The 23,097-nt window shown below is 36.5% G+C and overlaps 1 non-coding gene across 1 annotated transcript; it reads left to right on the forward strand.

The window, feature by feature from the left end:
- Window positions 1–4,570: 4,570 nt before the first annotated feature.
- On the forward strand, window positions 4,571–4,676 carry LOC141609794 (small nucleolar RNA R71). Its single transcript, XR_012527704.1, has one exon. It is a non-coding gene; the product is annotated as a small nucleolar RNA R71 (small nucleolar RNA).
- Window positions 4,677–23,097: the final 18,421 nt, after the last annotated feature.

Below are 23,097 nucleotides of genomic sequence, written 5' to 3' on the forward strand. Positions count from 1 at the left end.
TATCTCTTGTAAAAGGCAAGAGCAAGAGACTCCCAATCTGTAACTCCTGCAGCTGTGCGGTCCAAATCAGTCAGCCACTCCCTGGCTGAATTAGTCAAAGAGAAAGGAAACAGAACTTCCTTAATCTTGTCTTGAGTTACCCCCTTTGTGGCGGGGATAGTAGAACATTAGTCTGTAATGACCTCCATGTGCTTCCTCGGGTCTTCACCTGCCATACCTCTATACAGATTTCTTTCTACCAGATTGATGTAGGAAGGACGGATGTCAAATGTATTCCCATCCTCAGTCTGGAGATTAAAACCCTTTGGAATTGAGGATGCTTTAGGTACCGAATGACTGGAGAGTTTTGGCAGCTTTACTTGTTGATCGGAAAAAATAGGAATGTCTTCTGCGAAAAGAGAGTGATGTAGCTCTGGCTCGAAAGTACTCAAGTCTTCCTTTCGTGATTTCCTCTGCAGACGGAGTCTATGCCTGAATAGTCTCTCTGGCTCTGAATCAGCTGAAACTAACTCAAACCTGTCTGACCTGGACATAAACAACACTGAAAGAAAATGAATAAGAACTGCCTCAAGGAATAAAAAAAAATCCCTGAGACGGATAAAATAAACGAAACAAAGACAGATAGGACAATTGCCTCCCCGACAACGGGGCCAAAATTTGATACATATGTCGTATACCTATAGAAAATAAACTAACTAAACTAACTATATAGCTAGGGAAGTCAGGTCGATCTCCTCAGGGAGGCAAGGTATCTGTAAAAGTCCGTCTATTTGGTCAAAAATTGGGGGGGGGGTTGTTTGAATTGTTTCTAAACTAAAGGTTTAAAGGAAGAGAAGTAGAGAAAAGAGCAGTAAAAGCAGGAAAATAGATTTAAACTATCAAAAAGAGAGAGGTCATGTCAGGAATTCGGTTCACTACGGTAGTCCAGTGACTTAACTGTAAACAACATAGACAGATTAATGCGAGACGGATATGGAAAGGTCCTTTCGGTCCACTTTCTATCCTAAATTACCACTAACTTAACTTTCATCCTCGTCAGGGTAGTCTACTGTTCATAGCAGGCCTATTTAGTTCAATCTTTCGATCTAGGATTAATTTTAGCCAGATTAAAGGGATGACTCAGAAGCGTGCACTCAACTAAGTCGGTAAAATACAATTAAATTGCTATGGTGATAGAATCTCACAATTAATTCGTCTAACCTATTTACTACATTGTCACATTTCTACCGTAGATCCCCTAATCCCAACATGAATTAGATTTAGCTACTCATATCACTATTAATATCAAAACTAATGACAAATGATGAACTAACAATAAACATAATGAAATAATAAATAAAATGCATAAAAGTAAATTAGGGCAGAAAGTAAATGAAGCAAGGCAAGAAATTAAAGCAAGCAAAAGAGAGATTATTATTAAGAAAAGAGAAAGGGATTACAATCGTGCGAATCCGGCGTAAAAAACACAAAATCCGAGCAAAACAATCCCGAGAACAAAGTTACAGAGAAAGGGAAAATGTAACGTAATAAGTTTTTTGTCAAAGCTAAACTGAATGATTGATAAGATAAAAGATGATCCTAATGACCTAGTTAATGTAAGTTTAAATAGAAAACAAAATAAGTCCAAAAGCTAAAACAAGCTTACGGGCTAATTAAAGCCCACGCCAGCAGAAACTACTCGATCGAGTAGAATAAATTCACTCGATCGAGCAAAACACCAGAACATCTACTCGATCGAGTAGAATAGTTACTCGATCGAGTAACCCTCTTTTCAGCACCTCTCGATCGAGCATAATAACCACTCGATCGATCAAACAAGGCCATAGAAACTGCTCGATCGAGTAATAATACCACTCGATCGAGTCTTCTTCCTTCAAATCAGCCCAATCTCGTCACCGACTGCCTCGTAAACCGTGCCTTCACGTATTCCAATGCAGTATCTCACTCAGGAAAATCCCGTCTCCTCTAAATGCATGCAAAAAGGACAAAAAGGATATGATTCCACTACTTTCGCGTTCATTTATACAAAATGGACAAAACAAACCAAAGTAGCCAATTCGGGGCATAATACTATATAAACAGTACAAAAATGCATAGAAATACGTGCTGAAATAGGCTAAAAAGACTACATAATATGCACGTATCACACTACACATTAAAACACTTTAAAATCCCTCCCTCACTTGCTCTCATGTCAAAAATCTTATAACAAAGCATGAAAATGCATTGCAAAAATGACAAAAAAGCAATAAAGGAAATGAAATGCTAGTTAAGGGTTAGAATATTTACAAATGGTAGTTTAGGGAGGACTCCACCAAACTCTCTTTTCTTGGATGAGATGTTTAGGGGGCAAAGCCAAAGTGTTGTTGATGTTGCTCAACACCTTGTAGAAGTAGTCGAAGGCTTGCTCATTTTCATGATAAAGGTCTTGCATAGACTTTTGTGTATCGTTTTCTTCATTGTGGTAGTCCGAGTCAAAGTGATGACAAGGATCTACAAAGCCTTGGTCTAGAATTATAGCATTTCCAATATAAGGATTGACCAATCCTTCAAATTCATCGTCCCATAGACCACATACTTCGGTTGCTTGTTCCCCAATGATGTCATGAGTTGGCAAGAGCAACTCACCTTCCTTGTTATCATGGCCAATGAAGCCTTCTTCATTTCTTGTCATGATGGGTGAGCTATTCAATCTCTCATTGTTGTTGTTGAAAATTCCATGCTCTCCAAATAGAGCCACTTGAATGTCATCTTCTTTCTTCTTCCATATGGGTGATGTTTCGTTACCCTTGGCTTGATCTTTGCATAGATATTCAAACTTCTTCCTATCACTTTCTCGGCTATAGTGATCGACCATGAAGCATGGCTCATATAATCGGGGAGCTCTTATGGTTTTGTTAAGATTGAAAGTAATTATCTCATCCCCTACTTCAAGTGTGAGCTCTCCATGTTTCACAACGATTACCGCTCCGGCGGTATGCAAGAAAGGTCTTCCTAATATGATATGAATGTTAGAATCCTCCTCCACGTCTACAATGACAAAGTCTACCGTGATGAAGAATTTGCCAATTCTCACGGGCACATCCTCCCATACCCCTAGAGGTATCTTTGTTGATCGATCCGCCATTTGAAGAGTAATGTTGGTTCATTTAAGCTCTCCCACTCCTAGTCTCTTACATACCGAGTATGGCATAACACTACACTTGCTCCAAGATCACACAATGCCTTGTTGATTGTAGTGTCGCCAGTGATACATGAGATAGAAAAACTTCCCGGATCTTTGAGCTTTGGAGGGGAATTTCCTTGAATAATAACACTACTCACTTTGGTAAAGTCAATAGTCTCCAACTTTCGGATGAATTTCTTCTTGGTAAGAATATATTTCATGTACTTTGCTTAAGCCGGAACATGATTGATCAATTTCGTGAATGGGATTGAGACTTCTAAGTTCTTCACAATTTCCATGAACTTTCCAAGTTGCTCATCAAGCTTAGGCTTAGCTTGGCGACTTGGGAATGGAAGTCTAATCACAATAGGCTCCTTATCAATTTCCTTAGCCTTCTCTTCATTTTTCTTCTTTGAAAGTTCATTGGTAGTAGGCTCTACTACCTTAGAGTTCTCCACAACTCTTCGCTTGCTACTATCTTCCACAATATCTTCATCAATTGGCCTCTTCGGCCCCTCATATCTTGTACCACTCCTGAAATGGATAGCACTAACCGTTTTATGTCTTGGGGGGTTACCTTGAGGAGGTAATTGCCTCTTTTGTCTTTGGGAGCTAGAAGATGCTAGTTGAGTCATTTGAGTCTCTAACATTTTGGTGTGAGGAAGCATGTTGTTGATGGTGATTTCTTTAGCTTGGCTATCTTTTTGCATTTGGGTGAAGAATTCTTGTTGGTTCTTTTGCATTTGGAGGACCGCTTTTTTAACATCAAAGCTTTGGTCATTGGATTGGTTGTAGGAAGGTTGATTTTCATATCCATGGCTTTGCTTGAAAAAGGGTCTTTGAGTTTAATTTCTCATTGGAGGTGGGGTGTATGTTGGTTGAGGATTTTGAACATTTTAGCTCTTGTATGAGTGATTTGGATGGAATTTGGTATTCTCAATATAGTAGTTGGAATAAGGGGTGCCATTCTTGTATGCTAGAAAAGCATTCACTTGTTCATTTGTTCCCCCTACATTCGTTTTGATCATGTCCCAAGGTTCCACAACTTTCACATACTCCATTTGGGATTGAGGATGATGCCATCATAGCATTGACATGTTGTTTGGGTGATTTGGAAGCTTCATCAAGCTTAGCCATAGCCTTCTCAAACTTCAAGTTGATGGTGTCAATATGAGCACTTAGTTGAGCACCCAATTGTGTGATGGAATCTACCTCATGCTTTCATCTCTAGTGGCCTTTCGAGGCCTACTATATTGGGAATTATGAACCACCATCTCTTTGATTTTGGCCCATGTTTGGTTGTCATCAACTTTGGTAAACCTCCCATTGGATCCAATATTAAGCACATTGCGTAAGTCTTCATATAAGCCGTTCCAAAAATGTTGAACTAGGAACCACTCGTTAAGTCCATGGTGTGGACAAGAGCAACAAGTGTCCTTAAATCTCTCCCATGCTTCATATAATGATTCCTCATCCCTTTGCTTGAACCGGTGATTTGGGCTCTCAACATGTTTGTCTTCTCTGGAGGATAGAATTTCTTGTAGAAAGCAAGTGCTAACTTCTTCCATGAATCAATACCAAGGGTAGCCTTGTCTAGGCTCTTTAACCATTGCTTTGTGGTACCGATCAAGCTAAAAGGAAACAATACCCATCGGATTTGGTCTTGAGTAACTACGGTTTGAGAAATTGCATCACAATAGTCACAAAAAGTCTCTATATGTAAATGAGGATCTTCACTAGGCATCCCTCCAAATTGACTTCTCTCAACTAATTATATGAATGCGGATTTGCCAATGAAATTACCGGTTAAATGTGGTGGTGTAGGAGTACCGTTTGGTAGGTTCTCCTCGGTTGGTACGGAATGAGATGGTAATTTAGGCATTGTGGGTTGATTTTGTGGTTGGTTTAGAATTGGGTTATCCTCTCCTTCTCTTGCAAAAGGGTTGACTAACTCAATGTTATTTGGTTGAATGTCCACAATCTCTCCAATACCTACAACTCTTAAAGTACCTCTAGTAACTCTTCTATTGTTGGTTAAGGTCCTTTCAATCTCGAAATCAATAGGTAATAGATTACCTAGTCATGAAAAATATCAAACAACTAGAAAATAATTAGAACAACCTTGAGGAGATTTACTTCCCCAAGGTAAAGAAAGACACAACTAAAAATAATAAACGAAAACAAAATCAATTGAACATCGTCCCCGGCAACGGCGCCATTTTTGGTGTGAATGTCGTTATTTCTCATTAAAGCTTTCACCCAAAATAATATTTATATTTCTACAAATTATTCTTAGTAGAGTGATAAGCAAAGGTCGGATCCCAAGGGACGAGTATCGATTTAAGATTTCAATTGCAAGTAGTTATGTCTTAAGGTGTCACAAAGTTGGGTTGAGATGAGAAGCACTCTAGACTAATCAACAAGGTGAATGTAAATTAACGTAAACAAAGTAAAGCAATTAAAGGGATTTTTAAACAATTGATTAAGGGCACTAGGGTATCATGGTTTATAAGGGAATCATGGAAATAGATCATACAAACATGTTCTCAAATAGAAGCAAGCAACTTATTGTTGTGATGGAATTGAGTTAGTGTATATCTTACAATTCCTAGGAAGATTTAGGTCCCGGATCCAAGTCGATCAAGACTTTACAACACCTAGAAGTCGACTTAGTCTCTTTAAATTCAACTCTATGCATGGTCTAACAAGGCTTGAGTTGACTTATATCTTACAAGCCTCATTGAAAGGATAAGAGATGTAAATAAATGCAAGGTTTTATAGTCTAGCATTTCATCAAACATAACATGTGCATAAGTTGAAATCACAACAAGCAAGTATTTAATTATCAAAGCATATTAAATTAAGCATAGATCTAATCCCATGATTGATTTCCCTAATTCCCCATTAACCCTAGCTAAGTGAATACTCACTCATGATCAAGTTTAACATGCTAATAAGGATGTCAATCATATTAACAAAGCAAAACATGATGAATAAGTAATGTAATTAACAATAATTAAAAAAAGGTAAAAGGGTTTATACCTACTTAAGATGATCCAAATAATTAAGCAAAGAATAATAGAAGGAAACTTGATGATTGATGGAGAGTTGTCAAACCTCCAATAAACCCCAAATAATCTTCTAATTACCCAACTAAGGCTAAGAACAATTGAGAGATTTAAGGAAAGATTAAGATGTGATTAATATTAAAATGTGTATTACAACTTGGATTAAGACTAAATTAAGAGATTAAAATGAGATTAGGACTTGATTCTAAGATGATGATCATCTAGGTAGTACAATAGGGTATTTATACTAAAATTAAGTACAAGGATTAGGGTTAATAAGGGCTCAAATGCCGATTAAGACCCTAAGAGAAGCTTGACGATTTGCAAGTCCCGTAGGGACACGCTCGAGCTGAGTAGCAACTCCTCAGGGACAAGCTCGTCCTGGCCTGAAGTATGCTCAGGTCTGTAAGGAGATCCGCTCGAGCTGAGCCTTGGGACGCCCGAATCCTGGGCTTGGACGCTAGTCGTGAGCTCGAGACACCCGGATCCTGGGACAGGGTTCCTCCTCTTATTGTTGACTGCCTAACAATCTGTGGGGGGCTGTCTTAGGGTCGTGGGGATCTTCATCATTGCCCAATTCTCTTGATTTATTTGCTTAGGCCTTTAGTATTGGCTTCCTCTTCGATGCTTAGTCATTAGATGCGATCCATTTAGCTCCATTTTGCTCCATAAATGCAAGGCTAGCAATCATTTCCTACCAAGGACACAAAACCTCAAAGAATATGCAAAACGGAGAACTAAAGATAAGAAATGACCCTAATAGTCGCTAGAAAGCATGGGAACGAGGTTAATTCGGGGACTAAATGTGCATAAATATGAGTCACATCAGGCTTACAAAAATATGGAAAAGTGAGGCAATGGGTAAGAAAAGGCAAAACATTTTTGGATATGTTAGGTAATAAGTCCAGCTAGCAAGCTAACAAAACCAAACTAAACAATATCCGCTTCTAAACCATTACAATAAGTATAAGTGCCCCATATTTCGGCACACAAACTCACTTAAACCGAATAACCACAACTCCTCACAAAATAAAGATAAAACATAGGAGGAAAACCGATCTTATTCAATCAAATTTTTTCTTTCATTTTTCTATTTGTTCTTTTTCTCGGTTTCTTTTTCTTTTTTTTTTCTTTTTTTTTTCTTTTTTTCATTCTCGTTTTTTTCAACTATTTTCATCATCCTTGATACCTGTCGATGTGAGTATCAAAAATAATATTTATAATTTTCCAGTCTACAACTAACAAGCGATAGTAAGGGTCGATCCGCAGGGAGGTAGGGAGTTCTAATTGTCTTAATTTTAGTCTATGAATTTCTGGGGGGTTTTGGATTGGATTATAACTAAATCTAAATGCGAAAATAAATAAGAAAATAATAAAAATAAGTGTAAACTAATTATAAAAAGGAGCTAAGATGGTCGGTTCACTATAGCTACGATGGCACATAATCCTAGGTAACTCCGAAATACAGTCGTGTAGGATGGGTAAAACATGTCCTCTCGGTCCAAGCTAACTAGTAGCTCCTTTCGGCCTGTGCTACTAGTCCCTAAGACTCACTAATACTAGCTCTCGCCCTGAAAAGTGATTCCTGAAGCCTAAATTACTTATCTTTCGATCTTAGCAATTTAGTCGCCTTAATTCATTAATTAATGCCCTCCCCTATCTCTCGATCTACGGGTTGGTCAAAACTAAGCATCTAACAAGTCTCCTCTCGGTCTCATCGTTAAATATTGCACTTAACGAATCAAACGATGCTAATCAAACACGGGTCTGGTCGATCAACCAACTACTTCAGTCGACCGACCACACGACATAGTCAATCGACCAGTTAAGCCAGACGATCGACCATGCCCTAATTCGGGGTCACCTATTCTACGCCATCTACGCTATAGCTCCCCTCACATCTTAGAAAAGGTACTTAGCTACTCATCTGAATGGTAACAACAACAGTAAAATTAACAAATAAAGCAATTGATTTCATAATTGAATTAACTAAATAAATAACTAACATGAAATGAGAATTCGGCTTTGGGAAGTCTAAACTAGCAATTCTAAACTACGGAAGAATTAAAGCAACGAAATTGAACGAATAAACAGAGGAATACCGTAAAGGAGAATTGAAGAGAAAAGGCAAAAACCCAATGCGAAAAAGTAAACTTTATTGATGAAAACTGATCTAAACTAATGAAATAATCTAAAGTTCAACTTCTGTGTATTGAACCCTAATTAATTCGATCCCTTTTTCTGAAACCTCAGGTTACGTTATATAGATAGTCTTACGTAACTTTTATTCCTAAAACCTAATTACATTGGGCTTTCGAAATTCTAATTTTAACTTGCGCGTTAGAGTCGTGGGGTGGTCGATCGACCACTGAGACCAGTCGATCGACCAAGCTCCGCTATACAGTAGCTTCTGATAATCGTGCTCTGGTCTATCGACCACAGGCATCAGTCGATCGACTGACTACTCTTCCTGCAGACTTCTGTTCAGCATTTTGACAGTCTATATACCATATAAGTCAGTCTATAGACCACTGTAGCTGGTAATCCGCATCTGAAACTCTCGCAAACATATCTTTCAGGCCTCGAACTGCGCACCAAGTTCATCTCTCGAGTCACTACTCCATGTCAAATGCAGTGCTAAGCACTTAGGGACGGATTCGGCTCGATTTCCGCTGGATTCTTCACATTTCTGCAATATTACACAAAAACACGAAAGTAGACGGAAATAGGGAAAATAGTAGCATAAACTACATAATTGAGTTATGAAATGCGTGTAAAATAGGGTGTAAAACATCATATTTAGGACACGCATCAATCCTCCTTCTTTTTCATAAATTACCAACTCCAAATTCATACAATACACGCCAAACTCGGATTAATAGACAAAATACCGCAAAAACATACTCTAAACTAGTTTGACAAGGCAGGCTAAATTTGGAAGTAGTTAAGGGTCAAAAGGCAAATTTGGCTAAATGTGGAGTTAAATGGGTAAAAATGAAAGAAAAAGGGAATGTAAACACCTCCCTGCATGTGACACCAACCACTAACCCGAATGTATGTAGGCAAAAAGCAATTGAATTTCATATACGCGCGAATTAATGATACATGCTATGCAAGGAGTAACTACTCACAATCCTACATGAAACTGGTCATAAATAACACCAGTTTACACGGCTCTAAAACTTAGAATATATGAGTAGGTTGCAAAAATTTCAGGTCAAGTCTATTTGTTCAGCTAAATTTCAACATTAACTCGTAGATATGTAGAAGACAAAGCTAAAAGATATTAATTTATGCAAGGCTTAAGCAAAAGGACAAATTATAGTGCAATTTCATCATTGAAATCTACCATTCCGACTCAACCTATATGCAAAAGTAAACGTGAATATTTTTTTGATTTTTTCGAATTTTCTACTTTTTTTTGGATTCTGATTTTTTTAAAATTAAAATAAACAATGCATTTAAAAATTAAACGTGCTAACTGAAATGCAATAAAAACAGTATGCAGGCTCAGATATGGATGCATATACCCTCCCCAAACCAAACATTACAATGCCTTCATTGTACACAACAGCTAACAACAACAGCAAAAGGGGAAAGGGAAAATGCAAACTAAAGGAAATGAAGGAGATAAAGAGCTAAGAAACTCACAAAATAGCGTGACATAGGGAGAGACCTCCCCATACCAACCAGTAACATGGGAGGTCGTAGCTAGCAGCACCGGATTAACTCAATTCGCGAAAAGAATGCAGGTGTACCTGCAATTTCGCAAATAGCTCCCCAAAAATACTACCAAAACCAAATCTAAAATGTTCCGCAGTCTATAGTCGAGAAAACTAATTATTAAGCACACAAAATGAAATAAAAGAATGTCTTAAAACTCCAAATAAAAAGCATTAAATTCCGGGTTGCCTCCCGGTCATCACTAGTTTCAGATAGGTCCTAGCTCGACCTTCTTTCATCATCCACCAACAAAAATTAATGGCCCACAACAAGGTTTCTGACTGAATGCAGTCCCTTCAGCATCCATGACTTTCACCTTCAGCCTCCACAGCAAAGCATCAAATGAGGAATAGCGGTTCTTGGCGGCAACATCTTCGCCACTTTTGTTGGACTTCTCTCGCACCTTCTTTATACGCGGCATAAAATTTTCAAATCCTCCTCCCGGGTCTTCTAACCCATCAAGACCTGTATAAGAAGAAACAAAACGATATTCCTCCAACTTGCTCCCTAACTAGGGCGGAGGTGTCAAAACAACAGTAATATAAGATTTAACTGAAGGAATAGAAGGAATCCCATCAGGATCAACAAAAGGAATAACATTACCTTCAGCTGGATAGGGTTGGTCTTCAATTACCTTCTTATCGTCATCCGGGATAGGCGTAAGTGACAAATCAACGCTGTCCATAGCCAAATAATTCGATCGAGATAGAACAGTATACGATCGAGATGTTTCCTCACCAAAACAGCTCGATCGAACACTTGCATTAGTTCGATCGAGGTCTTCCTCGAACAAACTATTCGATCGAATGTTGAATTCTATTCGATCGAGCTCTCCCTCATATAATTCATTCGATCGAACACTGTAGCTAGTTCGATCGAATTTTTGATGCTGAACCGTATTGAAGTATTCGATAAATGCTTCGTTGTCAATAGGATCTTTAATTCCGAGTCATACATATCTTCATCATCAATAGGCAACACAAGTCCTTCATAGGAAAGACCGCTTTCGGTACAAGTAGCATATACCGTCTTTGATTGCCTAGAATCCAACTCGGCAGCTACTTGAGCTATTCGAGACTCAAATAGCTTGAAAAAAGCTTCTCTAGATTTATCATATTCTTGCACTTGAAGTCCAAGAATCTTCACTAAACGCTTCAATTCAGCAATCTCTTCCTTGTTGATAGCAGAAGGAGGAACTTGCTGTGGCGGAAAAGAAAATGAAGGCTTTTGAAAGCCTTGATGCTGAATCGGATGTGGCGGCACATAGTAATTCTGTAGCAGAAGTGGAGAATAGTTAGGGTAACCTCCACTTTGAGAACCATAATGACCCTATCTATATTTATGATAGAAATAGACTCGACCATTCTCCGCTAAACAAATAACAGCAATGTACCCCGCAGCACCACATCTCTCACAAAATGCCACCTGTTACACCATAGAATGGAACATAGGTGGACTCCCCCAAGACTGTCTACTCTCCAGCTTGTCAAATCTGGCATTAAGAGCTTTCAATTGTGCTAGCATGGGGATGTCAGACATTTTGGCAGAAAAATCAAAGGTACTCAAGCTTTCCCTTTGATGATCTTTCTCCTATAATCCTGTCTAGGTAGGACCTGTAGGACCTATCAAAACAACATTAAAGGAAAAAGATAAGAACTACCTCAAGGAATAAACCCCTTGAGTCTAAAGAAAGACACAAATAAAGCAATTACATAAAAATAGTTGCCTCCCCGACAACGGCACCAAAATTTAACACGGCTGTCGAAGCCCTATCAAAAATAAAATCAATTGGCTCTAACTAATGCAGCAGAGGCAAGTCGGGTATCGTATCCACAGGGAGGCGGTCACTATCTACTCGTTATTCAGTCTGTCTACGGTTACAAAGTAAGGGGTTTGAGTTGTTTTTACTAGACTAACAAACTGAAATTAAATAGCAAGGATTAAAATAGGAAATTAATCAGATAGAGAGAAATATGCCAGGACGTCGGTTCACCATGATATTACACAAATCATCTAAAGGTAAGGTGAGTCGGTTTGATGTGAGAAGGGTAAAGAAGAGGTCCTTTCGGTCCGCCATCCGCCCTAAAAAACTATTAACTTAGCTTTCACCCTCAATTAGAGTATTCTATTGCTCATAACAGGTCTGTTCATTCCAATCTTTCGATCTAGGTCTGAATTTAACCAGTTTAATTACTTCAGTTGCATGCATTCAACCTAATAATTACAGTTATGTTGCTATCAAACAATTCTCACAACCAAATCTCCTAAACCAATTATCGCATCATCGTTATACTACCATGGTTCCCCTAATCCTAGCATTAAGGGATTAGTTACGCATAACAATGAATAAAACAATAGCAAAAGATGAAATAATAACAGACATAGTATAAAGAGATATGCAAAAGGTAATTAAATTAAATAAAGAGAGTAAAAGAAATTACAAAAGTTCAGATCCGGGGAAATAGAGCAAAGTAACGTCGAAAAAGTAATTCTCTGATGAAAGGAAAGAGAGATATGAAAAGAGATAAAAGGATCCCCTCAATGACCTAATAATCTCTTATTTATAAAAGATCATTATTATAAGATAAACTAAGATAAAATTGAAAGGTCTCGACTTGAAATATGCTGCGTCAGACTTTATTTGCTCGATCGACCAACTATAAGTTAGTTGATCGAGAAGTATCTTCCCAAAAAGCATTCGATCGATTAGTAAAGCTCAAAAGTTGTCGATCGAATACTTAAGTGCTCGATCGAGTAGATTAGGTGTTCGATCTAATACTTAAAGGGTTCTATCGAGTAGATTAACCCCTCGATAGATTGAGCAATGTTCAGCGCGTAATTCCTGCTTTGCGCACTGAACTTCGAACGGTCGTATTTCTTCGTTACTTGAGCAAATCAGGCGTTTTTGGTGGCGTTGGAAAGCTAAGAGGATAAGATTTCATCTCCAATCATGTGATTATCATTTGCATAACTCTAGATATGGCTCTTCAAAGTAGGCACTAACAATATGAAGCTCTTCCTTTGTCCGCTAAGCTTCCTTACTTCTATGCGCATCTCAAAATAGTAGTCTCCGAGCTCGGACTCAACTCATCTCCTAAATGCATGCATAGGGACATCTTTTAGGCTTGATTACGCTCCTCTCCGGTTCATACCTGAAAATAATACAAGAGAAACCAAACTAGACAATTCGGGGGACATTTGTGGCTAAACACTACTAAATATGTACAGGAATGCGTGCAAATGAATTACAAAATGCCAATATAAAACGCACGCATCAAGTTGTATTTGGATTATTGTGGTTCTTTGAATTAAACTTTAATTATTTATGTTATTTGTTACGTTTTTTGTTACCCTAGGCCATCCTCCGCAATTCGGAGACAATATCACCCGAAAAATTCTTGTGTCCTCCGGGAGTATGGTACTCCTTACACTCAAAGGAAATCCACCAAATAAAATATTATAATGCCTAACTTTCTACTTATAATAATAAAAAAGAATAGAAAAGGTATAATAAGATAATAAGAAATGGAACCGTTATAATAATAATAAAACAAAATGATAAGGGTTCTTTGTTAAGGCGTTATCATATTACATATATCAACAACGGTTAGTTTAAAGCCATTGTCATATTACACCAACTAACAACGGTTTTTCTTAAAACCGTTGTAAACACAGATCCACAGTGAAAACTGAAAAGTTTGTGATTTTAGTTAACAATGCATGCCCTATTATTATTGGTTATTTGACCATTATTCACCTCATGCATGCATGCACAATTATAACGGTTATTATAAAAACCGTCTTAGATTATGCAACTCTAAAAATAAATGAAATTAGAAAGGTATTAATAATAGAATGACTGATGGTGAATAAGTCATCTTTGCCGTCGTCGCCGTCATTAATCTTTATAGCTTAAAAAAGGTAATCTTATTTTCATAACTACTAGCTTATATATGGGTCGTACTTGGATGATTGATGGTGAAATTGGTGATCCCATTTATAATGATAGAATTGTTTAATTTTACAATTTCGTTAGTGAAAATTTTCATCTCCACTCATCAATCCCCTGCCCTTGTAATTGATGTGGTAATATTAGGGTTTTGCTTATCCCAGATGTCAAAATATACTTAGAAAAGAATAGTTTCAGTAGAGATTATAGGCGTTGGATTTTTGGTGTGGTTCAAACTCGTCGTCAAAATCTACCAACCAAAACAATATTTATAACTTCAAAAACTACTCTTTGTAAAGAGGTAAGTAAAGGTCGGATCCCAAGGGACGGGTATTGATGTAGGATTTTCAATTGTAAAAAGCTATGTCTAAGGGTGTCACAAATTGGGTTGAGGTGTAGTGTATTCTAAACTAATCTACAAGATAAATGTAAATTAATGAAAACAAAGTAAAGTAATTAAAGGGGTTTGTAAACAAATGATTAAAGGTACTAGGGTGTCATGGGTTCATAGGGGATTCATGGGAGTAGATCATACAAACATGTTCTCAATTAGATGCAAGCACTTATTGTTGTGATGGGATCGAGTTAGTGTATATCTTACAATCCCTAGGAAGATTTGGGTGCCGGAGCCGAGTCGTCTAGATTGTACAACACCTACAAATCGACTTAATTCTCCCTATTCAACTCTATGCATGGTCTAATGAGGCTCGAGTTGGTTTATATCTTACAAGCCTCATTGAAGAGATAAGGGATGGTCAAAAAATGCAAGGTTTCATAGTCTCACATTTCATCAAACATAACATGTGTATAGGTTGAAATCACAACAAGCAAGCAAATTAATTAAGAGAATATATTAGATTAAGCATAGATCAATCCCCATGTTTATTTCCCCTAATTCCCCATTAACCCTAGCTAAAGAAACTACTCACTTATAATCAAGTTTAGCATGCTAATAAGGTTTTCAATCATACTAACAAAGCAAAACATAATGAATAAATGAATAAATGAAAGTGATTAACAATAATTAAACATGGGAAAAAAGGAATTATACCTATGGAGATGATCCAAAATAATAAAGCAAAGAATAATAGAAGTACTTGATGATTGATGGAAGGTTGTCAATCCTCCAAATAAACCCAAATAATCTTCTAATTACCCATATAAAAGGAAGAACAATTGAGAGATTGAAGAAAGATTAAGATGTGATTAATATTGAAAAGTGTATTACAACTAAATTAAGACTAAATTAAGAAAGGATTAAGATTGTATTAAAATGGATTAAGATGAGATTAAGAGTGGATGATAATCTAGGTAATACAATGGGGTATTTATACGAAAATTAAGTACAAGGATTAGGGTTACTAAGGGCTTAAATAACTATTAAGACCCTAAGAGAAACTTGAGGAAATGCAACTCCCGAGGGATATGCGCGGATCGTCTTTGCTAGTCCCACCAGGATCCGCTCGTCCTCAGCTGGAGCACGACTATCCTGTAAGAAGATCCGCTCGGATTATAGGGGAGACGCTCGTCAATAGGCTCTTCAATCCGCTCGTCCTGGGATTCAAGCCTCTCGGATCCTGGTACTTTGGTACGCTCGGATCATGATCGGGCCGCTCGGATTGTTGGACAGAGTTGTTCTCTTGTTTGGCTCATTAACAATCCGCGAGGATTGTGTTGGGGATGCAAGGATCTTTTCATCATTGCCTATTTCACTTTATTTATCTACTTAGGCCTCTAGTGTCGGTCTTCTCTTTGACGCTTGGTCATTAGATGTGATCCATTTAGCTCCATTTTGCTCTATAATTGCAAGGTTATCAATCCTTTCCTACCAAGGACACAAAACCTCAAAGAATATGCAAAATGGGAAACTAAAGATAAGAAATGACCCAAATATGTGCTAGAAAGAATGGGAACGAGGTTAATTCGGGGACTAAATGTGCTCAAATATGAGTCACATCAAACATCCCCAAACCGAACCTTTGCTCGTCCCGAGTAAAGAGGTGACTAAAACTAGGACCTTTATTTAACCTAGCCTACTAATATAACCGATATGAGACAATTAGCGGGTCTCACTCCGCCCCTTCAACTCACAACAAGACAACCATGAGGTAGGATGCCTTCTTGCAAGGCAAGGTGGGGCTTGCCAAAATGGCGATACATCCAAGCATTAAGCACACAAAAGCAAGTAATGGATGCATCTACAAAAATGAATAGCCACTTTCCTCATCTAAGTGGCGGAAATTATCTAGAAGGGAAGCAATCTAAGGGTACACACTCCATCACAGATATGGTTTCTTCAAATTACTAAGCCTAGGAGGATACCAATAAATCACCTCCAAGTTGTGTCAGGCTAGGGTACCTTTGTCCTCAATCGTTAAATGTTTTCGTCAAGAATATACTCCTTATGGTGTTAGAAACACTGTAGGATCACGGAATTCCCCTTCTTGCCTAGACAAGAAGAAGGGTCATCCCCTCTCCACCATGCACAAAAGTGGGTTCAATGGATAAAGGGATCAATAGATTTTGATTTTCATAGTGTGAGTTTGCTTTTGGTGTTGTTATTCCCCCAATTTCTTGTGGCATTTGACATTTTTGAGAACACTTTCTTTTGCCATTTCTTTGATGTTTGGCATTTTGATACTTGAAAAATTTCAACTTTTGCATTTTTGAACATTTTCAAAGTCACCTCAATTTGTAACGAGGGTGCTTTTATTAAAGCATAGGAGTTCTTATTTTTGTACTCCTCTTTTCTTTGATGCAATTTGCAAACTTCTTGTTTTTCACTTTTGATTGGTTGAACTCAAATTGATAGTTTTTGTGCCCATTCCCTTTTTGTTGACAAAAATGTGATAGAAGTGGAAGATGGTTGCATGGTTTCAAGGGTCACCTTGGAATAAAAGGTAGTCAAAGAGTTATCACACAACAAGGTACTCTTGACTAGGCCTTAATCCATGGGTCAAAGGATACTAGTATGACACATCCTAGGGTGTTTTAGAGGCATTCTAATGAGCAAAGTATTAAGAAGAAAAATTATCTACAAGGGCCTTATATACACTTGTCAAGCTTCCCAAATAGACGTTTTCACAAAAAGTTTCCTAAAATGCAACTACATGCCATGATGCAACTAACATATATACAACCTAATGCAAATGCTTCTATCAACTAGTATGCCATATAATATAAACTAAATGCAAGCTCTTAACAAGACATTGGTTTGTACCGCATCAACCAAAATAAAGCCACATTATCATTAACATATAAAAGAAGGAAGGAGATTTGGAAAGATCATACCATGCGGTCTTCTATTTCTGTAACACTCCCATTTATTCAGGAGCCTTTAGCTAGACATTCCCAAATAAATAGGACTGTTACCATCTCGGTTTTCCGAGGTAGTGAATAACAAAGTCCAACTCACCAAAGTACTTTAAATTAAAACTTAGCGATTACATGTTCATTACAACTTAACCAACTAAAACTCAATATAAAATAATTACAACTCGCAGCGGAAATAAATAAAGTGATTAAATATTCTATGTGGTCTAGACTTCTAGGTAGATTGGCCAAGTCCTCACGCATTCCCATAAGCTCCCAAGTCAGCTAATCTTTAGTACCTGTCAAATCTGCTCCTCATTAAGGTTCACCACAGGTGTTCACGAATACACTGTCAACCACGAGGTTGAGTAGGAATAGCCAAACAACCACAATAAATGGATACAAGAACAATATTAAATGCAAATGCAATGCATGGTCATGATCAATCCTCCGACGCTCCCGTTCATCCCGCCAATCCCTGGCCGGGGTAGTCTCATCATCCCAACCGAAGTTGAGGTAGTCTCATCATCCCAGAAACAAGTCCTGCAGAACTTGTTCTGAGGTATCCAATGCAAGTGCTCATGATATGAAAATGCAAACAATTGAGCAACACAATTTTTTACCATCTCAGACACGAAGCTGAGGAATCCAATAATCAATATAATCATGTCAGTCACGAGCTGAGGTAGTCAATAATAAAATCATCCCAGTCACGAGCTGAGGTAGTCATTAAACAATATATCTCAATACAACCAACCAACAATCATATATCATCTATCACAATTTCAAATAATTCAACCAATAAAATTAGATAATACCATTCAAGTAAACATTAAAGTGATTGAGTAGCTATCCTACCTGGCAAGCAATATCCAATTTAAGAGGCTCAAAGCGATCCAATAATTAAAGCAATCCGACCCGGTTATAATTTCTTCACAATCGTCACCTAATCAAAATATTATAATTCTTCTATCAATTATTATTCATTACTTCCATTACTATTTATAAATTATATTCATTCTTCAAATTAATTACTTATCATAATTATTAAAGGTTCATGATGCTTAAAACCCGATTCAATTATAACCCGATTAAATTGTAAACCCGAATAACCCAAATCACACCCGTCACAACAACTCAATTTACCCCCCATGTAAAACCCACGAGCATCCATCCTTTAACCCGTGTAAAACCCGTCACAAACACCCACACATACACCCCAAACAACCCGTGTAACACACCCAAACCCGACACAACCACATCCGCCACCTGCCCCACCGTGAGACCCCTCTGCCAACAACCCAACCACCATACTAGCCTCACCACCACGCCCTAACACCCATGACCTACAACAACAACAACAACAACAACAACAACAACAACAACAACAACAACAACAACAAACCCAAACACACATAACACGACCAGTCCACAACTACCCATAACGACGGCCACCATAGCACACGACACCACCTCTGGCCACCACCATTATCACATCTGACTCACGGTGGTTCCAGTGGTGGGTCTCTCTTCCCTTCATCGCCACCATACCGGCCAAGGCAGTCGTCTAAACATGGTCACAACAACACCCCTGTCCTCCCCTGTTTCGCATTTTCCACCTGCCACCGCTACAAACCACCACCTACGGCCACTAAAACATCCCCACGGCGGTCTACACAACCCATAGGCTCTCACCCTACCAACCCAGACCACGACACGACCCTAACGGATCCCAATTCGGGTCGAAATCCCCTAAAGTACCCCTGTTCCGCATAACCAATTAAAACCGGTCAAATTCGCCACCTTTGACCACCACACGCCACCCAACCATCATAATTAGGACCGACTAACACCCATAAACCATCACCCACAACCCTAGGTCAGATAGGTCATGCTAAGTGGGTCAAATAATGCAAAACAAACCCTAACCCTAACCCTAATAATGACCCGACACCGCCCTTTTGTTATTCGATTTGACGGTCAACGATGGTCAACGACGACCAACGACGGGTCGTGGTCAGACACTGGTGATCCATGGTCATGGTGACGTCTTAGTTCGTCAAATGGTAGTCTAGTTTACGAGTTATAACAAAGCAAAGGTGAGTATGTTATGAGACGATTAGAAAATTACCTTGTGACGATCTCCTAGCTAGTTGTTACTTCTCTTTTCTCTTATGTGAATTATTTATGTTTTATGATCAATAAAGTCTATTTATATAGGTAGGTCATAGCTATAAGGAAGCAATTAGGAAACTATATAATTACCATATTATTTCTATTATACAAATACGATTATTATTAGTATTATTGTAATTATTATTATTATTATTATTATTATTATTATTATTATTATTATTATTATTATTATTATTATTATTATTATTATTATTATTATTATTATTATTAAATCCCGATAAAATTTCCGACCACTAGTCATACTAGGCCAATAAAATATGTCCATACAACCATAGCACACGGCTCAATGCCTTATTGCCAGCTAAGTCCAATTCCCGAATTGCATACTTATTTTATTATTTAACTAATGTCTTATTTGCAACTATTATTAAAATGTCATTAATTAATTATTTAAATTACATACATTATTCTATACTACAAAGGAATGAACATGTTTTTGGATTTTTGAGAATTTTTCAATTTTTATCATTTTTTCGATTTTTGAATGCTAGATTAGAATTTCCCATCCCCACACTAGTATGAGAATTGTCCTCAATGGTCAATACGATAGGAAATTATACAATGCAATCTATATGAAAATGCGTGATTCCTAAACTAGTATGCAAACTATATAAAATATATAACAAGTGATGCAATCTAATCTATCCTATATGATGCATGCTTTTGATTAGTTAGAGAGCCAATTTGGATTGACTCGCATTCCTTGTGAGTGAACTTCCCCAAACTGAACAAAACACTATTGCTAGTGCAAAAAGAGGGGGACAATGCTGTTGGAATATGTGTCCTCCGACAATAATGCGATCACGACTGTTGATCATGATGATCACATGTTTAAATCTCATTATATAGAATACAATTGGGAAGTAATTTTGTTACTGTCAACTGGTCAACATATATCGGTAATGATTGGCTGACTAGAGTTTGACATTACTGTCGTGTGACGGTGGTGATCAGTTGACCCCCTAGGTCATACCTATAGGGCAACACTCTTAATTGATTATTTAATTAATCGTATAATGTTGCGAGTTAATTAAATTACTTGAAAATTGACGGACGATTTTGGAAGTAAAATTTACGTATCAAATTGAAATGTGATTAAATGAGATACGGTCTGAGTAATTGAATTGTATGATTACTCGGATGAAATAATTGTTTAATGTAACAATTAAATTGAATGAATTGTTATAAATACAATCAGTTGTAATTTATAAATGGTAAAATATTTTGGCACAAGTAATTATGAAATTACTAAGTCGATTTTTGTATGTGACGTATTTTTATTAATACGTTGATTTTTAATATGTTAAAAATACATAACAAATTTATATCACATATGACATGTGACATATTGACAATTGAGAAAAATAATATGGAATCCATATTATTAAGTGGGCCGAAAATTAGAGGGTTGTTGAGCTAATTATATGTTGATTGTAATTAGTGGAAGGCATGATGATTGCACTAGTCACTAGCCATGCAAGCCTATTGTTCATTGTGAAGAACAATTTTTCCATGCATTGGCTCCCCTAAAGCTCTCCTCTTACACGGTTTTGAGAAGCAAAACCCATCATTGTTTTTCCTATAATTTTTACCTAATAATATACTAAGTGTAGTGTATTATTCATTCATTCCTTCTATCATCCAAAATACAATTTTAGAGAGAATAAAAATCCTCCTCTCCTTCTCTCTAAAAACCGAAACATTTATGTGATTTATAAAGTTTTGGTTCAATTTTCTACCTTGATTAATATTATACTAGTATTTGTAATATTAATTAAATTAAGAGAAAGCCTTGGGTATAAAGCTTAGGGAGAGATCCTACACTTGGATCTTGTTCTTCCATAAGAAAAAGCTCAAGAACAAGAGAGAAAGGTGATCTCTCTTGTGCCCATTTAACCGAAATCATCAAAGTAAGGACATGATTTCTCCTCTATTTTATTATTGTTTGCATGCATAAAATCCGTTTTAATTTTATGACAAATTAATTTAGACATATATGAGTATGTTAGTTTGTATATGAATCTACTTTTCCTTCAATCGGTATCAAGAGCCACGGTTGTTTGCATGCAAATCGGTTAAAAGTTTTTCCGAGTTATAAGAATAACAAATAAAACTTGTAAAATTTGTGTTATTATGAGATATCACGAAATTAATCCATGCATGTTAATATTTCTGGTCCTAAAATGTTTTAGGATATTTTGGTTAATTTTTCGGATTTTTATTGTTCATAATTTACAATAATGGCATTTAAATGTGATTTTATGAGTAAAAATGTCATTTTTGGTCTAAAATTAGCTATTCTTCGAATTTTCCTTTGATTTTTGGATATGTTGTCACATATATTATTTTGAGATAACCTGTAAATTTTCATAATTTTGGAACTTGTTATGCTCGAAAAATGAATTTTTCATTGTTAAATACGGATTTAAGTGAAAAATAGGTTAATATGAGTTAAATTTCGAATCTGGTCATAGAAAATTAATATGTTGTCACATGCAATTTTACAAGATGTGTGTAAAATAATTGGCTATAAAGAAGTCTTTTTGCATGATTTATGGATTTTTGAAGAAAAATAGCATAAATAGTGACATTATTAGTGGAAAATTAATAAAACATAATCTATGACTTAGGAAAAACGTCTAATGTTGCATTTTATTATCTTTTTCAGATCTAAAATTGAAAAGTTAGTGAAAATATTTTTTCCATGTTTTTATGATTATTTTATTAAAAAATCGATAAACCGCAACATTGTTTTTCCGGAAAATTTTCGAAATTTTTAACCTAAGATTTTGAACATTATGAGTGTCATGGAAATTTTCCAGAATGTTCATAATTTTAAATTTCAAATTTTGAATTTATTTGAAATTTTGTGATTTATTTGAAGTTTAATAGCTTATTTTTGTAATTTTTGGTCCATTTATGAGCAATTTTATAAAATATGGGTTAATTATGGTCAAACAATTAGTGAAGACTAAATTTTGAGTCCTAAGAGGTTAGGGTAATTAACTTATGCATAAATATGAGTTTATGTATTTTTGTGATTATAAAATGTTGAAATCACGCAAATCCGTAAAAACCGAGTAATATACGATATTGGCTAATTAAAAGGCGATTTAGCATAAAATTGAGCATGTTCATACATATTATAATGCTGCATTTTCTTTATGATTGTCATAATTTTAATTTATGTAATTTTTGAATTATGTAATTTTACTTAGTATGGCCTTAGATTTTAATTGGTATTTCCCGAAATGTATGGGAATATCGATTCGGTTGTAATTTTTATTGTGATCTCGTATCACCGTTTTGTAATTTAATAGATTTATTTTATTTTAGTTACAAATGTATAATAGGAAATTATGTAATTTATTATGTAATTTTATTCATTCCGGAGTTCCAAAAGACGGATTTCTTCAAGAATGGCGATACATAAAGACGGTGTTACCTCAAGATGCGTGCCACAACCGAAGTTCAAGGGACCAATGGAGTTGGTTTCCGAATATGTAATAGTTGAATAGTTTTTCTTTTTTAGGAAAGGCCATACTAGGATTTATTTATTTTATGCTTGCATTTTATTTTATGTCACATGCATCGCTAAATCGCCATAACTAAAACATGCATCCTTATTTTATCGAGTTTATCGACCGTGTCAATTCAAATTATCGTAGTTCACCGCTTTAGTT

This window comes from Silene latifolia, chromosome 10, assembly GCF_048544455.1.
Source record: "Silene latifolia isolate original U9 population chromosome 10, ASM4854445v1, whole genome shotgun sequence".
In the NCBI taxonomy this organism is placed as follows: Eukaryota; Viridiplantae; Streptophyta; class Magnoliopsida; order Caryophyllales; family Caryophyllaceae; genus Silene; species Silene latifolia.